This window comes from Carlito syrichta, unplaced genomic scaffold (genome assembly GCF_000164805.1).
Source record: "Carlito syrichta isolate Samal-C Ts95f unplaced genomic scaffold, Tarsius_syrichta-2.0.1 Scaffold316176, whole genome shotgun sequence".
Classification (NCBI taxonomy): domain Eukaryota; kingdom Metazoa; phylum Chordata; class Mammalia; order Primates; family Tarsiidae; genus Carlito; species Carlito syrichta.
Genome location: NW_007260272.1, coordinates 357800 through 373086, shown reverse-complemented (window position 1 = coordinate 373086; position 15287 = coordinate 357800). Strand labels below are relative to the sequence as shown.

The window sequence follows — 15287 nt, the reverse complement described above, 5'->3', positions numbered from 1 at the left end:
TGGATAAATATTACAATCTGCATAAACCAATTTGAGTTTTTACAAATATTGTACAATTTCATATAGTAAAAGGTTTCTTTCTATATGCACTTCAATTTCACAGCAAGAGTGGCAGAGAATACAAGGAATACAAGGAATAAAAGGAATACAGGAATACAAGGAATACAAGAGAATACAAGGAAGAGAGCATTCATGCAAGATCTCTAACTTCTTGATATAATAATGCATACAATTCAAAATGATTACACTATCATTACATCTAGGGCTTTCTGCAACTACAAAGTGGTGGCTTTGGAAAGTGTGACCCCCGGTATCAACATATATAAAGCAGCCTCCACCTTCTACATATATTCTCTTTTTGCCTTTTTTCTTCGTTTTTCTTAATCAATTCTGCTGTTGTTGCTGCTTCTTAGCAAAACTGGTAAAAACAAAATTGTAATCATTGAACAAGGTGGCCACGAATTTTCTCGGTTTGGAGACTTCTACAACTTTCCTGATCAGGCCATCATAGGAGGTCCGATTTAAGTTTGTTTCAAAGCTAATAGAAAATTCTGGTTATGGAGTGATGTGAATAGTCCAATAAGTTCCATCTGATTTCATTCCATTCATCGAATACCCACAAGAATTGAACAGTGTGGCATCAATGACAGAACCTGGTATCAGGTCACGAATTCCACTCTTAGGAGTGATGTCCTTTGCAGTAACACCATCTTTCATGTAGAACTGCTCTATGACTGCTGGGTCAAGCTCACTCATCAGAATCTCCAGGGTTTGATCTGGCTGACTTATTACCCAGCTCTCTGAGAAATTCAGAGTATATAAGTACCAACAGTCAGAATTGATATCTTCCAGGCAGTATGCTGCTCCATTTGAGAAAATTGGATTAAGAACCTCTATTTCTTCCTGGAAACTCCAGTATGGGTACCCTTGGTGAGAAAGCTTCATGAAATTCGTATGAGAATAAAAGAAGCTTTGAATTGAGTCAAAACCACTGTAATCCCTAGCAAGCTTCAACAGGGGAACCAGCACTTTCAGCAAGAGGGTGATACCACATGTTTTCAAAATAAAACACCTCTTGGAGACAAAATGCTGCTCTCATGGAGTAAATAAACTTCCTACTTGTCAGTGTTTGTCACACTTATGATTGAGCACTGCACATCCTTCAGAAGTACTTCCCACTCAGACCCCTGGTTTGCGTCGTGCTGCTGCTGGGAGAACCAAACCTCCAACAGCTTCTTGGTCCCTTCGAAACAATGTGCAACTTCCATCACCGTAAGACTAGTGAGCAGCCAACAACCACAGAAAATCAACTAAATTAAACCTCTTCTCCCACTGCCTCCACTGCCGATTGTTCCAGCTGTGTTACTAAAGTTCTGGTTCCTTATTTTGGTTTTAATTTTATATTAACATTAAAAAGAAAAGACTAGTAAAATTTCCCCGGCTTTTTATGAATGAAAGTTGAATGTGAGAACCTGTTGGAAATAGAGGCAGATTCAATTCAGTCTCTTGTAGTCTGCTGCTTCTCGATTAGAGAAAGTAGGGCGAGTGTTAGCTAATGTCGTCAGTCATGCTGTGTAAAACAAAAACTAGCTCTTAATGTCATTTATATTTTTCACTTTTTTTGTCTTTATTTAATTTACTTCTGCTGTGATCCTGTTTGTTTCCTTTCTTCTGCAAATTTTGGACTTGGTTTGTTTTTCCTTTTCTAGTTTCTTGAGGTATAAAGTTAGGTTGCTTATTTGAGACTTTAAAAATTTTAATTTAATTTTAAAGTTGTAGGGTACAAGTTAGAATTGCGTACATAAGTGGTTTAGGTACAGGTGAAATTTTTGGCCTCCCACTGTACCTCACTTCGGCTGGATTAGGATCAGGCACCCTTATTGATATTATGTGCCTCCCCTCCCCTGGCAGTGTCCCACTACTGCCAATCTCTTTTTTGTAGTATTGTGATCGGTGTTCAGGGCCCACTTATGATTGAGAATGTGTGGTACTCAGTTCTTTGTTTCTGTGATAGATCACTGAATATGATAGACTCCAAATCCACCAAGTTGCTGCAAATTCCATAATTTTGCCAGTCTTTATGACTGTGTAATATCCCATCATGTATATGTACCACATTTTAAAAAATCCAATCCAGTTTGATGGGCGGCATAGTTGGTTCCATGTTTTTGTTATTGTGAATAGTGCTACAATAAAAGTTTGTGTAGGTAACTTTTTTGTAGAATGATTTGAATTCCTCTGAGTAATATTCCCAGAAGGGGGATTGCTGGGTCGTATGGAAGGTCAATTTCAACAGTGTGGCGATTACTAAGAGATTTTTTTTAAGTGTAGATGTTTCTCTCTATAAACTTCTCTCTTATTACTGCTTTTGATGCATCTCCTAAGTTTTCGTATGTTGTGTTTCCATTTTCATTTGTCTGAGATATATTTCAATCTTCCTTTTGATTTCATATTTGACTCATGTGTAGTTTGGAAGCATGCTATTTAATCTTCATATGTTTATGTATTTTCCAATATTTATCCTGTTATTTATTTCTAGTTTCATATCATTGTGGTCACAAAAGATACTTGATACTATTTTGATATTCTCAAATTTCTTAACACTTGTTTTTTGATCTAACGTGAGACTAATACTGGACAATATTCTGGGTGTGCTTGAGAAGAATGTGTATTCTGATGCTGTTGAGTGGAATGCTTTCTATAGGTCTGTTAGGTCCATCTGAACTAAGGTGTAGTCCAAGTCCAATATTTTCTTGTTGATTTTCTTTCCAGATAATCTATCCACTGTTGAAAGTCTGGTATTGGAGTTCCGGTAAGATGGCAACAGCACAGATGAGACTGTGAGATTCTCCGAAAGTGAGTTCCCATAAAGACTCTTGCTTGCCTCCCCTGACCCACCCCCACTGCCAGCTGCACTGGCCCAAGACCTGGAGAGCCTCGGTCCCATGCACAGCTGGCTACCATGGCCCCCTGCCACTGCTGCTCCACCCCAGGCAGCCCAGGTCCCAGTGGCATGGAGCTCCCAGCTCCCTCCCTGGCTACACTGTCTCACCCAGCCCCAAGCCTTCTGCCACTGCCTGTGGAGGCCCTTGGATACTGCCTTGTGGAGATCTGGGTTCCCTTGCTGGCTACACTGATCTGCCCAGCACCCAGCCGCTGCCAGCTCCCTCCCTGGCTGGGTGCCCAGCCCAGTCTCAGGCCATGGCAGCTCATGGAGGCCCTCCACACCTGCACCTCGGAACTACAGGTTCCATCCCTTCCTGGGGCACCCCACCAGGCCCAAAACACCCCTGCCCATGCAGACCCCCAACGCCCTCTCCTTGAAGCTCTGTGACGCCCAGGCTGAAGTGCCCAAAGCCGCGGCCAGTGCTCACCCCTCGGAGTTCCGGGTCCCGCCCTGAGTTCTGGGTGTGCCCAGCCCCAACTCAAACCACCCTTGCCCAGGGAGGCTCTAGGCACCCACGCCTCAGAGACACCAGCTCCATTCCTGGCTGAAGTGCCCTGTGCACAGCCCAAATCTGCTTCTGCCACTTATGGCCTGCCCTTCAGAACTCCAGGTCCCCACTCTGGCTGAGGCACCCAATCCCATCTCAAGCCGCCATTGCCTAGGGTGGCCATGGCACCTTCCCCTTGGAGCTGCAGGTCCCATCCCTTCCTGGGGCACTCCACCAGGCCCAAAGCTGCCGTTGCCCACACAGGCCCCCAGCACATGCACCTCAGAACTCTGCACCCTTGCCTGGGCTGAAGCACCCATCCCCACCTCGAGCTGCCACCCCCGCGGAGGCCCCGATGTTGGTGCCTGGGTGCCTCAGAACTCCAGGTCCCTATCCAGGCACTTCAGCGCTCCAGGTCCCCACCCTGGCTGAAGCGCCTAACCCTGCCTTGAGCTGCCACTGCCCGCAGAGTCCCTACATGCCCACCCCTGAGAGCTACAGACTTGCCCCCCTGACTGAAGCACCCCACCAGGCCCCAAGCCTCCACTGCCCAGTGAGGTCCCTGGCTCCTTCCCTATGGAGCTCTGGGCTCCCTTGGTGGTCATACCGCCCTGCCCCCTAGCCACCCTGACCACTGCATTGACCAGCAATGCTCAGCAGTCTCGCACTTCACCTCCCTCAAATTGCTCCTGACTACAGCAGGACCAGAGAACAGCTGGAGCACTGTAACCAGGCAGAGACCTTCAGTGACTCACCCACCAAGCTCTGCCTAACCTCCAACTTGGAAGCTAAGACCTCATGGCTGTGTAAGGGAACAGTACATTTCTTAAGGAGGTTGGTCAGCTTGTGTGTCTGTATGATTATATGTTATATAGTTTGTTGTTGTTGTTGTCACTGTTTTTTGTTTGATTGTTTTTACTTTTGTTTTATCTTACTCTTACCTGTCTTCAGGTCTATTTCCATTTATTAGTGGGTACCTCTGTCTGTTCTCCCTTTTACTCTCCTGTCTCCGCCTTCTGCTCCCCCCTCTCCCGGTTCCATTTCTTTCCCTTTTCTTACATCATTTTACTTCCTGGGAGCAAACCAATACCCTCACTTCATGAACCAATTACAAGGCAGTGGTAAGAAGGATTCAGCATATCGATACACCTATCAGTGGATATTGGGATCTACAGATAAGTTTTGAATCACAGCTTCCTCCTCAAATAAATCTCAAAGCTGCAAAAGGTATTACCCTCAACCTACAGTCCAGCCTCAGAATAGAACAAAGCCAGAAGATTCACATAAGGAAGAATAGGAGATTGAGTAAATAGAAGCAAAAACCAACTCCACCACCCCTGAAAAACAGATTTAAAGAAGACAGAAGGAGAAAAAAGAAAAAGAAAAAAGTAGGGAGGCAAATCCACACAGATAAAGAAAAATCAAAAGAAGAATACAGGTCTCACACAGACCCCTGGGAGATCAGATATTGAGAAAAGAGACTTCAGAATGCAAACAATGAAGAGCCCCTAGAATGACTGGTCACATACTACCAACCCAGACATCAAGACATTAATAGAGAGAATAAAAAGAATTGAGGAGAGACAAGAGGAAAATAGGAAGGAGTTGGTAAGTGAGATAACAGCAGTAAAGAATAATGTGATTGAAATAAATAACAATCTAATAAGCATGGAAAGCAGACTTAGCCATGCAGAAGACAGAATCTCAGAACTTGAAGACCAAAATATAGAACTAAACCAAACTGTCAAAAACATAGAAAAGAAGCTTAAAAAACCAGAACAAAACCTTCAAGCGATGAGTGATTACTTCAAGAGAATGAACCTAAGAGTAATTGGCTTTCCTGAGGCAGAAAGAGAGACAGAGGCCACCCTGGAACAAACATTTCATGAAATCATTAAAGAAAACTTCCTTCATCTCATCAAGGATGAAAAAATTCAAACACAAGAGATTCAGAGAACCCCTGCAAGACAACAAATGAGAAGACCAACTCCCAGACATATAATAATTCTCCTAAACAAAGTAGGTATAAAGAAAAAATCCTAAAGGCAGCAAGAGAAAAAGGTCAGACTACCTACCATGGAAGACCAATCAGAATAGCAGCAGATTTATCTACAGAAACCATTCAGACTAGGAGAGCTTGAAGTCCAATATTCAAAGTTCTTAAAGATAAACAATTTCAACCAAGAATGACCTACTCAGTCAAGCTAAGCTTCATCAGTGAGGAGAATTAAAATCTTTCCCAGACATCCAATCCCTATGAACTTATGCGGCCTCCAGACCAACACTACAAGAAACTCTTAAGAAAGTATTAAACACAGAAGAAAAGGGAAAAAGAACAGCAATATTCTTCACAAGAACACAGGAAAATGATTGAAAACACACATAAACCAACCCAACAAACCAAAAGAAAGACAACAAACAAACAAGTACACCAACAACTCTATAAGAACATCATGACAAAATAAACCCTCAGAATTCAGTAATTAGCCTGAATGTGAACGGACTAAAGCACCACTGAAAAGACACAGAATGGCAAAATGGATAAAATATCATGAGGAAACAATATATTGACTCCAAGAAACTCATCTTACCAGAAAGGACACTCACAGACTCAAAGTAGGAGGATGGGAAACAAATTTCCAGGTGAACGGAACACAAAAGAAAGCTGGAGTTGCAATCTTAATCTCAGACAAAATACCCTTTAGGCTATCAAAAATCAAAAAAGATGAAGGAGGTCACTATGTAATGATAAAAGGTTCAATCCATCAACAAGAAATATCCATCCTAAACATATATGCAACTAATATAGGCGCACCAAAGTTTGTAAAGCAGTTTCTAGGAAAACTTAAAAAAGAGATTGTCTCTAACATTATCATAGCAAGGGACTTTAATACCCTGCTCACAACCCTGGACAGATCATCAAGACAAAAAACCAGCAAGGACACCCAGAACTGTCGGTGACCAGCACTGACCAAGGGTGGGTTAGGACCCGCACCAGAGAATCTGGACAGCGAGAAGACCACTCGGAGGCAGTTCTTCTGGGAACAGTCTGATCAGGACTGGAGCCGATTTTATTCAAACATTTTCCAACTTATATACCATTTTCTATACCCTCCAGCAATGTGATAATCACTCACTGGGGGCGTACAAGTTTCGTGCTTTACAAACTATGCATCACAAGACCACCACGAGATCTGCAATTTCCAAGCAAACAATTCAAATTCCATGATGCCTGCCGTGCTTACATTAAGGTCACAGGTGCACAATTTCAATACAAATCATTCAAAGTGTTTTCCATAATGTTCAATGAATCATTCATATTATACTCTTTGCTCTATACCCTGATTAATACAAAAAACTTTCCTGAGTTAACTCTAGGTTCAATCCAAGTTCACTGATTCCCAATATTTTTAACAATTAATATTATCAACTTAACATTATACTATAATCTATAAGTTTAGTTAAATGACTTAACTGTCAGTTATACTATTAACCTATTATGATTTAACGTAATGCCTTATAACTCAGTTAAAACTTATTGTTAAACTACCAAACTTTACTATAATTCATATGTTTCATATGTCTAAACTTTAATTTTCATATGATCTAGTTATTGGACTTTAATACTATGCTATATCCTATTAAGCTAATACCTTATCGTTAATTCTTTTATAAATCATATAGTAACTATTACACTTGAATAATGTAGCAAAAGGAAACAAAACAGCAAGCATAGATTTACGCAGCTATGAGTGTATATGTATATATTTTATCCCAACAAGTCTACTCTAAAAATCAAATAGTAGCTGTCACACTCTTGAACAAGGAAATGCAGGTTTGCCAAGATGGCGGCCATGGGCTGAAGCAGACAGAGTTTCGGTAATTAACGAAACAAAAGAAAACGTTCTACCTGGCTAGGGGCAGGGCAACAAAACTATCATGGTAATTTAGTTTCTAATCTTAGCCCTAGGGGAAACAGCTTTCGGGAACAAGAGCTGACTACCCAGTCTACCAGGAAATAGAAGTAAAAAAAATATCTAGAAAGAAGTAAAACTTAGAAAGACAGAGAAATAATTCTGCTATGCACTTTCCATCAGGTGTATTGAGATTTACTTATAAGCTTTACTGCCATGTATGCATACTGGTCACTAATCACACGCCAATATTATAGGTATAACTGATATCCTATGTCAGAGGCGATCTTCCAGATGGGCCTTTACAGGCCTCAGCCATGTAGCTATAGATGTTGGCTCCCAACACAGAACCTCAATGAGACTCTTGAACAATTGGACTTAATTTATATTTACAGAACACTCCACCCAAAGACCACAGAATATACATTCTACTCACCAGCACATAGAACATACTCCAAGATTGACCACATCATTGACCGTAAATCAAACATAAACAAATTTCATAAGATTGAAATCTTGCCATGCACCTTTTAAGACCACAGTGGAATAAAAATAAATATCAACACCAGCAAAATTTCCCCCAAACCCACAAAGACATGGTCACTAAATAGCATGATGCTGAACAACAACTGGGTCAACACTGAAGTCAAAGAAGAAATTGAAAGATTCCTGGAAACAAATGAAAATGAAGAAACATCTTACCAAAACCTCTGGGATGCAGTGAAATCACTTTTAAGAGGAGAATTTATATCTCTATGAGCACACATCAAGAAAATGGAACAATTACAAGTGGAGAACCTAACAAAACACCCAAGGGAGCTGGAAAGAGAGGACCACCAAAACCCCAACTTTAGCAGAATAATCCAAATCACAAAAATAAGAGCAAAAATACAGGACATAAGATAAAAATATCATAGAAAATATCAACAAAACAAAAGGATGGTTCTTTGAAAGAATTAATAAGATTGATGGGCCCCTAGCCAGATTGACCAAGAAAAAGCCAAAATAAAACACAATTAGAAATACAAAAGATCAAATCACAACTGACCCTGAAGAAATACAAAAGATTATCAGAGATTACTATATACACCTATATGGAAATAAACTTGATAACCTAGATGAAATGGAAGACTTTCTGATATCACACAACTTACCCAAGTTGAAACAAGAAGACATTGAGACACTGAATAGGTCAATAACAACCCAGGAAATTCACTCTGTCATATGAAAACTACTTACAAAAAAAAAAAAAAAGCCCTGGAGCAGATGGCTTTCCAGCAGAATTCTACAAAACATACAAGGAGGAGCTGATACCAATTCTATTGAAAGTATTCCAGGCAATTGAGAAAGATGAAATTCTCCCCAAATCATTTTACATAGCTAACATTACATTGATACCCAAACCGGGTAAAGATGCAACAAAGAAAGAGAATTACAGGGCAATATCTCTTATGAACATAGACACAAAAATCCACAACAAAATTCTAGCAAATTGGATCCAAAAGCACATCTTAAAAATCATCCACCATGACCAAGTAGGATTCATCCCCAGGACGCAGGGCTGGTTCAACATACACAAGACCATAAATGTAATTAAATACATCAACAGATGTAAAAAGAAGAACCATGTGATTATCTCATTAGATGCAGAAAAAAACTTTTCATAAAATTCAGCATCCCTTCTTGATAAAAACCCTCAAACACCTAGGCATAGAAGGAACATACCTCAAAATAGTAAGTGCCATCTATGACCAACCCACAGCTAACATATTGCTAAATGGACAGAAACTAGAAACATTTCCCCTGAAAACTGGAATAAGACAAGGCTGCCCACTCTCACCCCTCTTTTTCAATATTGTGTTGGAAGTCCTAGCCCAGGCAATTAGACAAGAGAAGGAAATCATGGGTATTCAAATAGGAAAAGAGGAAGTCAAGTTATCCCTCTTTGCTGATGATATGATCCTATACCTTGAAAATCCAAGAGAATCTGTCAAAGACCTGCTGACACTGATAAAGGACTTTGACGAAGTCTCAGGGTACAAAATAAAGTGCAAAAGTCAATTGCATTCCTATATAACAATAACAAGCAGGCAGAGACCCAAATAAAAAGCACAATCCCATTCACAATAGCCACACTCACACACAAAATGAAATACCTTGGCATCTTCCTAACCAGAGAAGTGAAAGACCTTTACAATGAGAATTACAAAACACTGCTCAGAGAAATCCAAGAAGACACAATTAAATGGAAAAACATACCATGCTCATGGATAGGAAGAATTAACATTTAGATGTCCATCCTACCAAAGACAATCTACAGATTCAATGCAACACCCATTAAGTTACCAACATCATTTTTCTCAGACCTGGAAATGACAATACAGAAATTCATATGGAAACATAAATGACCATGAATAGCCAAAACAATCTTTAGCAAGAGAAATAAAGCAGGAGGTGTCACACTTCCAGACTTCAAACTCTACTATAAAGCTATAGTAATCAAAACAGTTTGGTATTGGTATAAAAACAGCCACATAAACCAATGGAATAGGATAGAGATTCCGGAAGCAAAGTCTCAATTCCTCAACCAACTCATCTTTGACAAAGCTTCCAACAAAAACTACTAGGGGGAGGAAAACCTATTCAGTGAATGGTGCTGGGAAAACTGACTGACCACATGCAGAAGACTGAAACAGGACCCCTACCTATCACCATATAAAAAACATGGATCAAAGCTCTAAATCTAAAACCTCAAACTGTAAGAACCTTAGAAAATGCAGGAGACACCCTTATGGAAATTGGAACTGGCAACAAATTCCTATCCAAAACCATAAAGGCCAATACCTTAAGAAATAAGACAGATAAGTGGGACCTCATCAAATTAATGAACTTCTGCAAAGCAAAAGAAACCATCAAGACAGCAAGAAGACAGGCCACAGAATGGGAAAAAATATTTGTCAATTGTATATCTGACAAAGGCCTAACATCTAGGATCAATAAGGAACTCAAATGCACCGAAGGGAAAAAAACAAACAAATAGCCCTTTTGAAAAGTGGGCAAAAGACATGAGTAGACAATTCTCAAAAGAAGATATACGAGCAGCCAGCAGACACATGGAAAAGCACTTAGCCTCACTCATCATCAGAGAAATGCAAATCAAAACCACATTGAGATACCACGTAACCCCTGTAAGAATGGCCATCATTAATAAAACAAACAGCAACAGATGCTGGTGAGGATGTGGAGAAGAAGGAATGCATCTACACTGCTGGTGGGATTGCAAACTTGTACAATGTCTCTGGAAAACAGTCTGGAGATTTCTGAAAGAACTAGAAATTGATCTTCCATATGATCCAGCAATTTTCCTATTGGGAATACACCCAGAGGAACTCAAGTTATTCTATGAAAAAGATGCCTGCACACGTATGTTTGTTGCAGCTCTATTCACAATAGCCACAGCATGGAACCAAGCGTGTTGCCCATCAAAGTTGGACTGGAGAAAGAAAATGTGGTACATATACAGAATGGAATATTATGCAGCCATAAACAAGGACAAATATATGAACTTTGCAGCAATTTGGATGGATTTGGAGTCGATTACACTCAGTGATTTATCACAGAAACAAAGAACTGAGTTCCATATGTTATCACTCATAAGGTGACCCTGAACAATTATAATGCTATAAGAAAGCAATTGGCAGTAGTGGAAAACTGTCAGGGGGTGGGACTGGCAGTTGAGGGAAACTGCTAGGGGAGGGAGGGATATACCTCTTCAACAAGGGTACCTGCATGATCAATGTTTGTATATCTACCCCTGGATTGTACCCCACATCTTTATAATAAATAAATAAATTTTTTAAAAAATGCCTGGTATTAAACTCCTCTTCCATTATTTTTTTGCTGTCTATTTCTGACTTAAGATCTATTAATATTCATTTGCTAAATATATTTAGATGCTCCAATGTTTGTGCATAAATATATTCACAAATATTATATCTACTTGATAAATTGACACCTTTATTATCATGTAATGATTTTTTTAATATTTTGTTATAGTTTTTGACTTGATGTATATTTTTTATATAATTCCCTCTACTCTCTTTTGATTTCCATTGGCATGGAGTATCTTTTTACATCTCTTCAGTTTCAACTTATGTATGTCCTTAAAGTTGAAGTGAATTTTCTGTAGACATTGTATAGTTATATCTTTTTGTTTTTGATTTTTATGTGTGCATCCACTCTATATCTGTTGATTAAGCATTTATATTTAAAGTAATTTTTTAAAATTATTTTTTCTTTTTTATTTTCAAGATGCGGGGTACAATTCAGGGTTAGGTATACAAATGTTTATTATGCAGGTACCCTTGTTGATAAGGTGTATCCCCCATCCTGGAAGTTTCCCACTACTGTCAATCCCTTTCTTATAGTATTATGATAATTGTTCAAGGTCTGCTTATGAGTGAGAACATATGGTACTTTGTTCTTTGTTTTCTTTAAAGTAATTATAGATAGGTAAGGACTTACTATTGCCAACTTGTTAATTGTTTACTAGCTGTCTTGTAGTTCCTTGGTCTCTTTTTTCTTCCTTTTTTGCTGTCTTTGTGATTGGATGAATTTTTTATGGTGGTATGTTTTGATTTCTTTTCGCTCCTTTTCTGTGTATATATATTATAGGTTTTTGCCTTGTAGTTACCATGAGTCTTAAAAGCCATCTTATAGTTATAAGACTATATTTTTTCAATTTTGCTGGAATACACATAACATAAAATTTACCAATTTTATCATATTTAAGACCACAGTTCAGTGATATTAAATACATTCATAGTGTTTTTGACTATCTCCAACATCCATCTTTATAATTCTTTTTATCTTGTAAAACTGAAACTCTATACTCACTAAAGAATAACTTCCTACATTTCTCTTCCTCCAGACTCTCACAATCACCATGCTACTATCCATCTTTTATGATTTGGCTACTTCAATTATTTCATATAAGTGCAACCATATGGTATTTGTATTTTTGTGACTGACTTATTTCGCTTAGTATAATAACCTCAAGTTCACCTCTGCTGTAGTAATGTCAAAGTTTCTTTTCTTTTTAAAGCTGAATTGTATTCCATTGTAAGTTTATACCAAATTTTGCTGATCTATTTATGCTTCAGTGGACACTTGGGTCACTTCCACATCTTAGCTATGGTGAATAATGCATGAGTGTGAATCTAAACATGAGTGTACAGATATTTCTTTGAAACTCTGTTTTCAATTATTTTGGGTAAATATCCAAGAGTAGAATTGCAGAATTATATGGCAATTTTATTTTTTTAACTATTTGAAGAACCACTGCACTGTTTGCTGCAGTAACTGTAGCATTTTACATTCCCACTAGCTTTGCAAAATCATTTCCGATTTTTATATTGTCACCATTTATCATGATTGATTTATTATTATTATTATTTTGGAAATCAATAGTGAGAATTTCTTTTTCTTCTTTAACTATTTATTTACTTATTTATTTGACTTTAAAGATGTGGGGTACAATTCAGGGTTTGGTATACAAATGTTCATTATGCAGGTACCCTTGTTGATGAGGTGCACCCCCCACCCCCGGCAGTTTCCCACTACTGTCAATCCCTTTCTTATAGCATTATGATAATTGTTCAAGGTCCACTTATGAATGAGAACATGTGGTACTCAGTTCTTTGTTTCTGTGATAGACCACTGAGTATGATAGACTCTAAATCCATCCAAGTTTCTGTGAAGTCCATATGCTTGTCTTTCTTCATGGCTGCATAATATTCCATTGTGTATGTGTACCCTCCCCTTTTTTTAACCAGTCCAGCTTCAATGGGCAATCTAGGATCTACAAGGAACTCAAACATGCTGAAAAGAAAAACAAACAAAACAGACCCATTAAAAAGTGGGCAAAAGACATGAATAAACACTTCTCAAAAGAAGATATACGGGCAGACAACAGATACATATTTGATGTATTTATGGAAGCCATTCCACTGAGTGTGAGTTAGCATGTTATTGCAATTTTGATTTGCATGTCACTAATGATTAGCAATGTTGAACTTTTTTTTTTTTGAGTCAGGATCTTGCTCTGTCACCCAGGCTGGAGGGCAGTGGCACAATCACCACATCTCAGCCCCAACCTCCTGGGCTCAGGTGATCCTTCTGCCTCAGCCTCGAGTAGCTAGGATTGCAAGCACATGCCACCACACCTAGGTAAACTTTGATTTTTTTTTTTCTTTGTAGAGTCAAGGTATGTTGCCTAGGTCTCAAACTCCTGGGCTCAAGTGACTGTCCCCCTCAGCCTCTCAAAATACTAGGATTACAGGCATGAGCAACTGCACCTGATTGAACATATTTTCATGTGCATATTGGCCATTTATTTCTATTTCTTTGGAAAAATGTCTTTTCAGGTCCTTTGACCATTTTTGAATCAGGTTGTTCTTTCTTTCTTCTTCTTGAGTTTTACAAATTCTCCATATATTCTGGATATTAATTTGTTATCAGGTATGTAACTTACATATATTTTTCCAGTTCTGTAAGTTATCTTCATACTCTGTTGATATCATCTTTTTGATGCACAAATGTTTTACTTTTTATGAAGTTCACTTCATCTTTTTTTTGTCTGTACCTTTGATGTCATATTCAAAAAAAAGCATTGACAAATTCAGTGTCATTAATATTTTGACCTGTGTTGTCTTCTAAGTGTTTTATAGTTTTAGGTCTTACATTTAGGTATTTGAGTCATTTTGAGTTAATTTTTGCATATGTTAGATAAGGGTTTCACTTCTTCCTTTTTTTTGCAAGTGAATATTCAGTTTCTCCAGCATCATTTGTTTAAAAGACCATCCTTTTTTTCCTATTGATTAGTCACTTGTCAAAAATCATTCAGTCATGTATAGAAAGTTTATATCTGGAATCTTTATTCTATCCCATGGATCTATATGTCTGTCTTTATGTGAGTACCACACTGTTTTGGTTACTGTCACTTTGTAGTAAGTTTTGAATAAGGAAGTTTTTGTTCTTCTTTTCCAAAGTGTTTTTGTATTTAGGATCCCTTGAGAGTCTACAATTTTAGGATGGCTTTTTCCACATCTGTAAAAAAATGCCATTGAGATTTTAATAGAGATTACATTAAATCTGTAGGTAACTTTGAATATTAGTGACATCTTAACAATACTAACTCTTCTAATCCATGAACATAAAATATGTCTCCATTTATTTGTCTTTTAAAAAATCTTGCAGCAATGTTTTGTAATCTTTAATGTACAGATATTTCATCTTCTAGGTTAAGTTTATTTCTAAATATTTTGCTATTTTTATTGCTATTATAAATGAAATTGCTTTTGTAATTTCTTTTGTAGATTATTAATTGGAAGTGTATGAAAATACAACTGATTTTTAGGTGTTAATTTTGTATCATGCTACTTTTCAGAATTCCTTTAGTAATTACAACAGGTGTTTTTTAATTTATTTTATTTTTTTTATTTTTTTTGAGTTGGAGTCTCACTCTGTCGCTCAGACTGGAGTGCAGTGGCCGCTCCCGGCCACCGCAGCCTCTACCTGCTGGGCTCCGGCGATCCTTCCGCCTCAGCCTTCCAAGTAGCCGGAATTACAGGCGTGCGCTACCACACCCGGCTGATTTTTTGATTTATTGTAGAGATGAGGTCTCGCTGCCCAGGCGGGTCTCGAACCCGTGGGCTCAGGCAATCCACTCACCTCAGTCTCCCAAAGGCGTGGAATTACACACTGAGCCACCGAGCCCGGCTAACAGGTGTTTTTATATAGAATTTGTAGCGTTTTCTACATGTAAGACTATATCATCTGTAAATAGAGATAACTTTACTTCTTCCTTTCTAATCTGGATAAATTTTTTTTCCTTACCTAATTGCTCTTGTTAAAACACATAGTGGTATTTTGAACAGAA

General features: G+C 38.4%; 1 pseudogene; it reads right to left on the bottom strand.

Annotated features, from left to right (window-relative positions):
• Window positions 1-384: 384 nt before the first annotated feature.
• Window positions 385-1268, bottom strand: LOC103276395 (annotated as a pseudogene).
• Between the last annotated feature and the right edge of the window lie 14019 nt (window positions 1269-15287).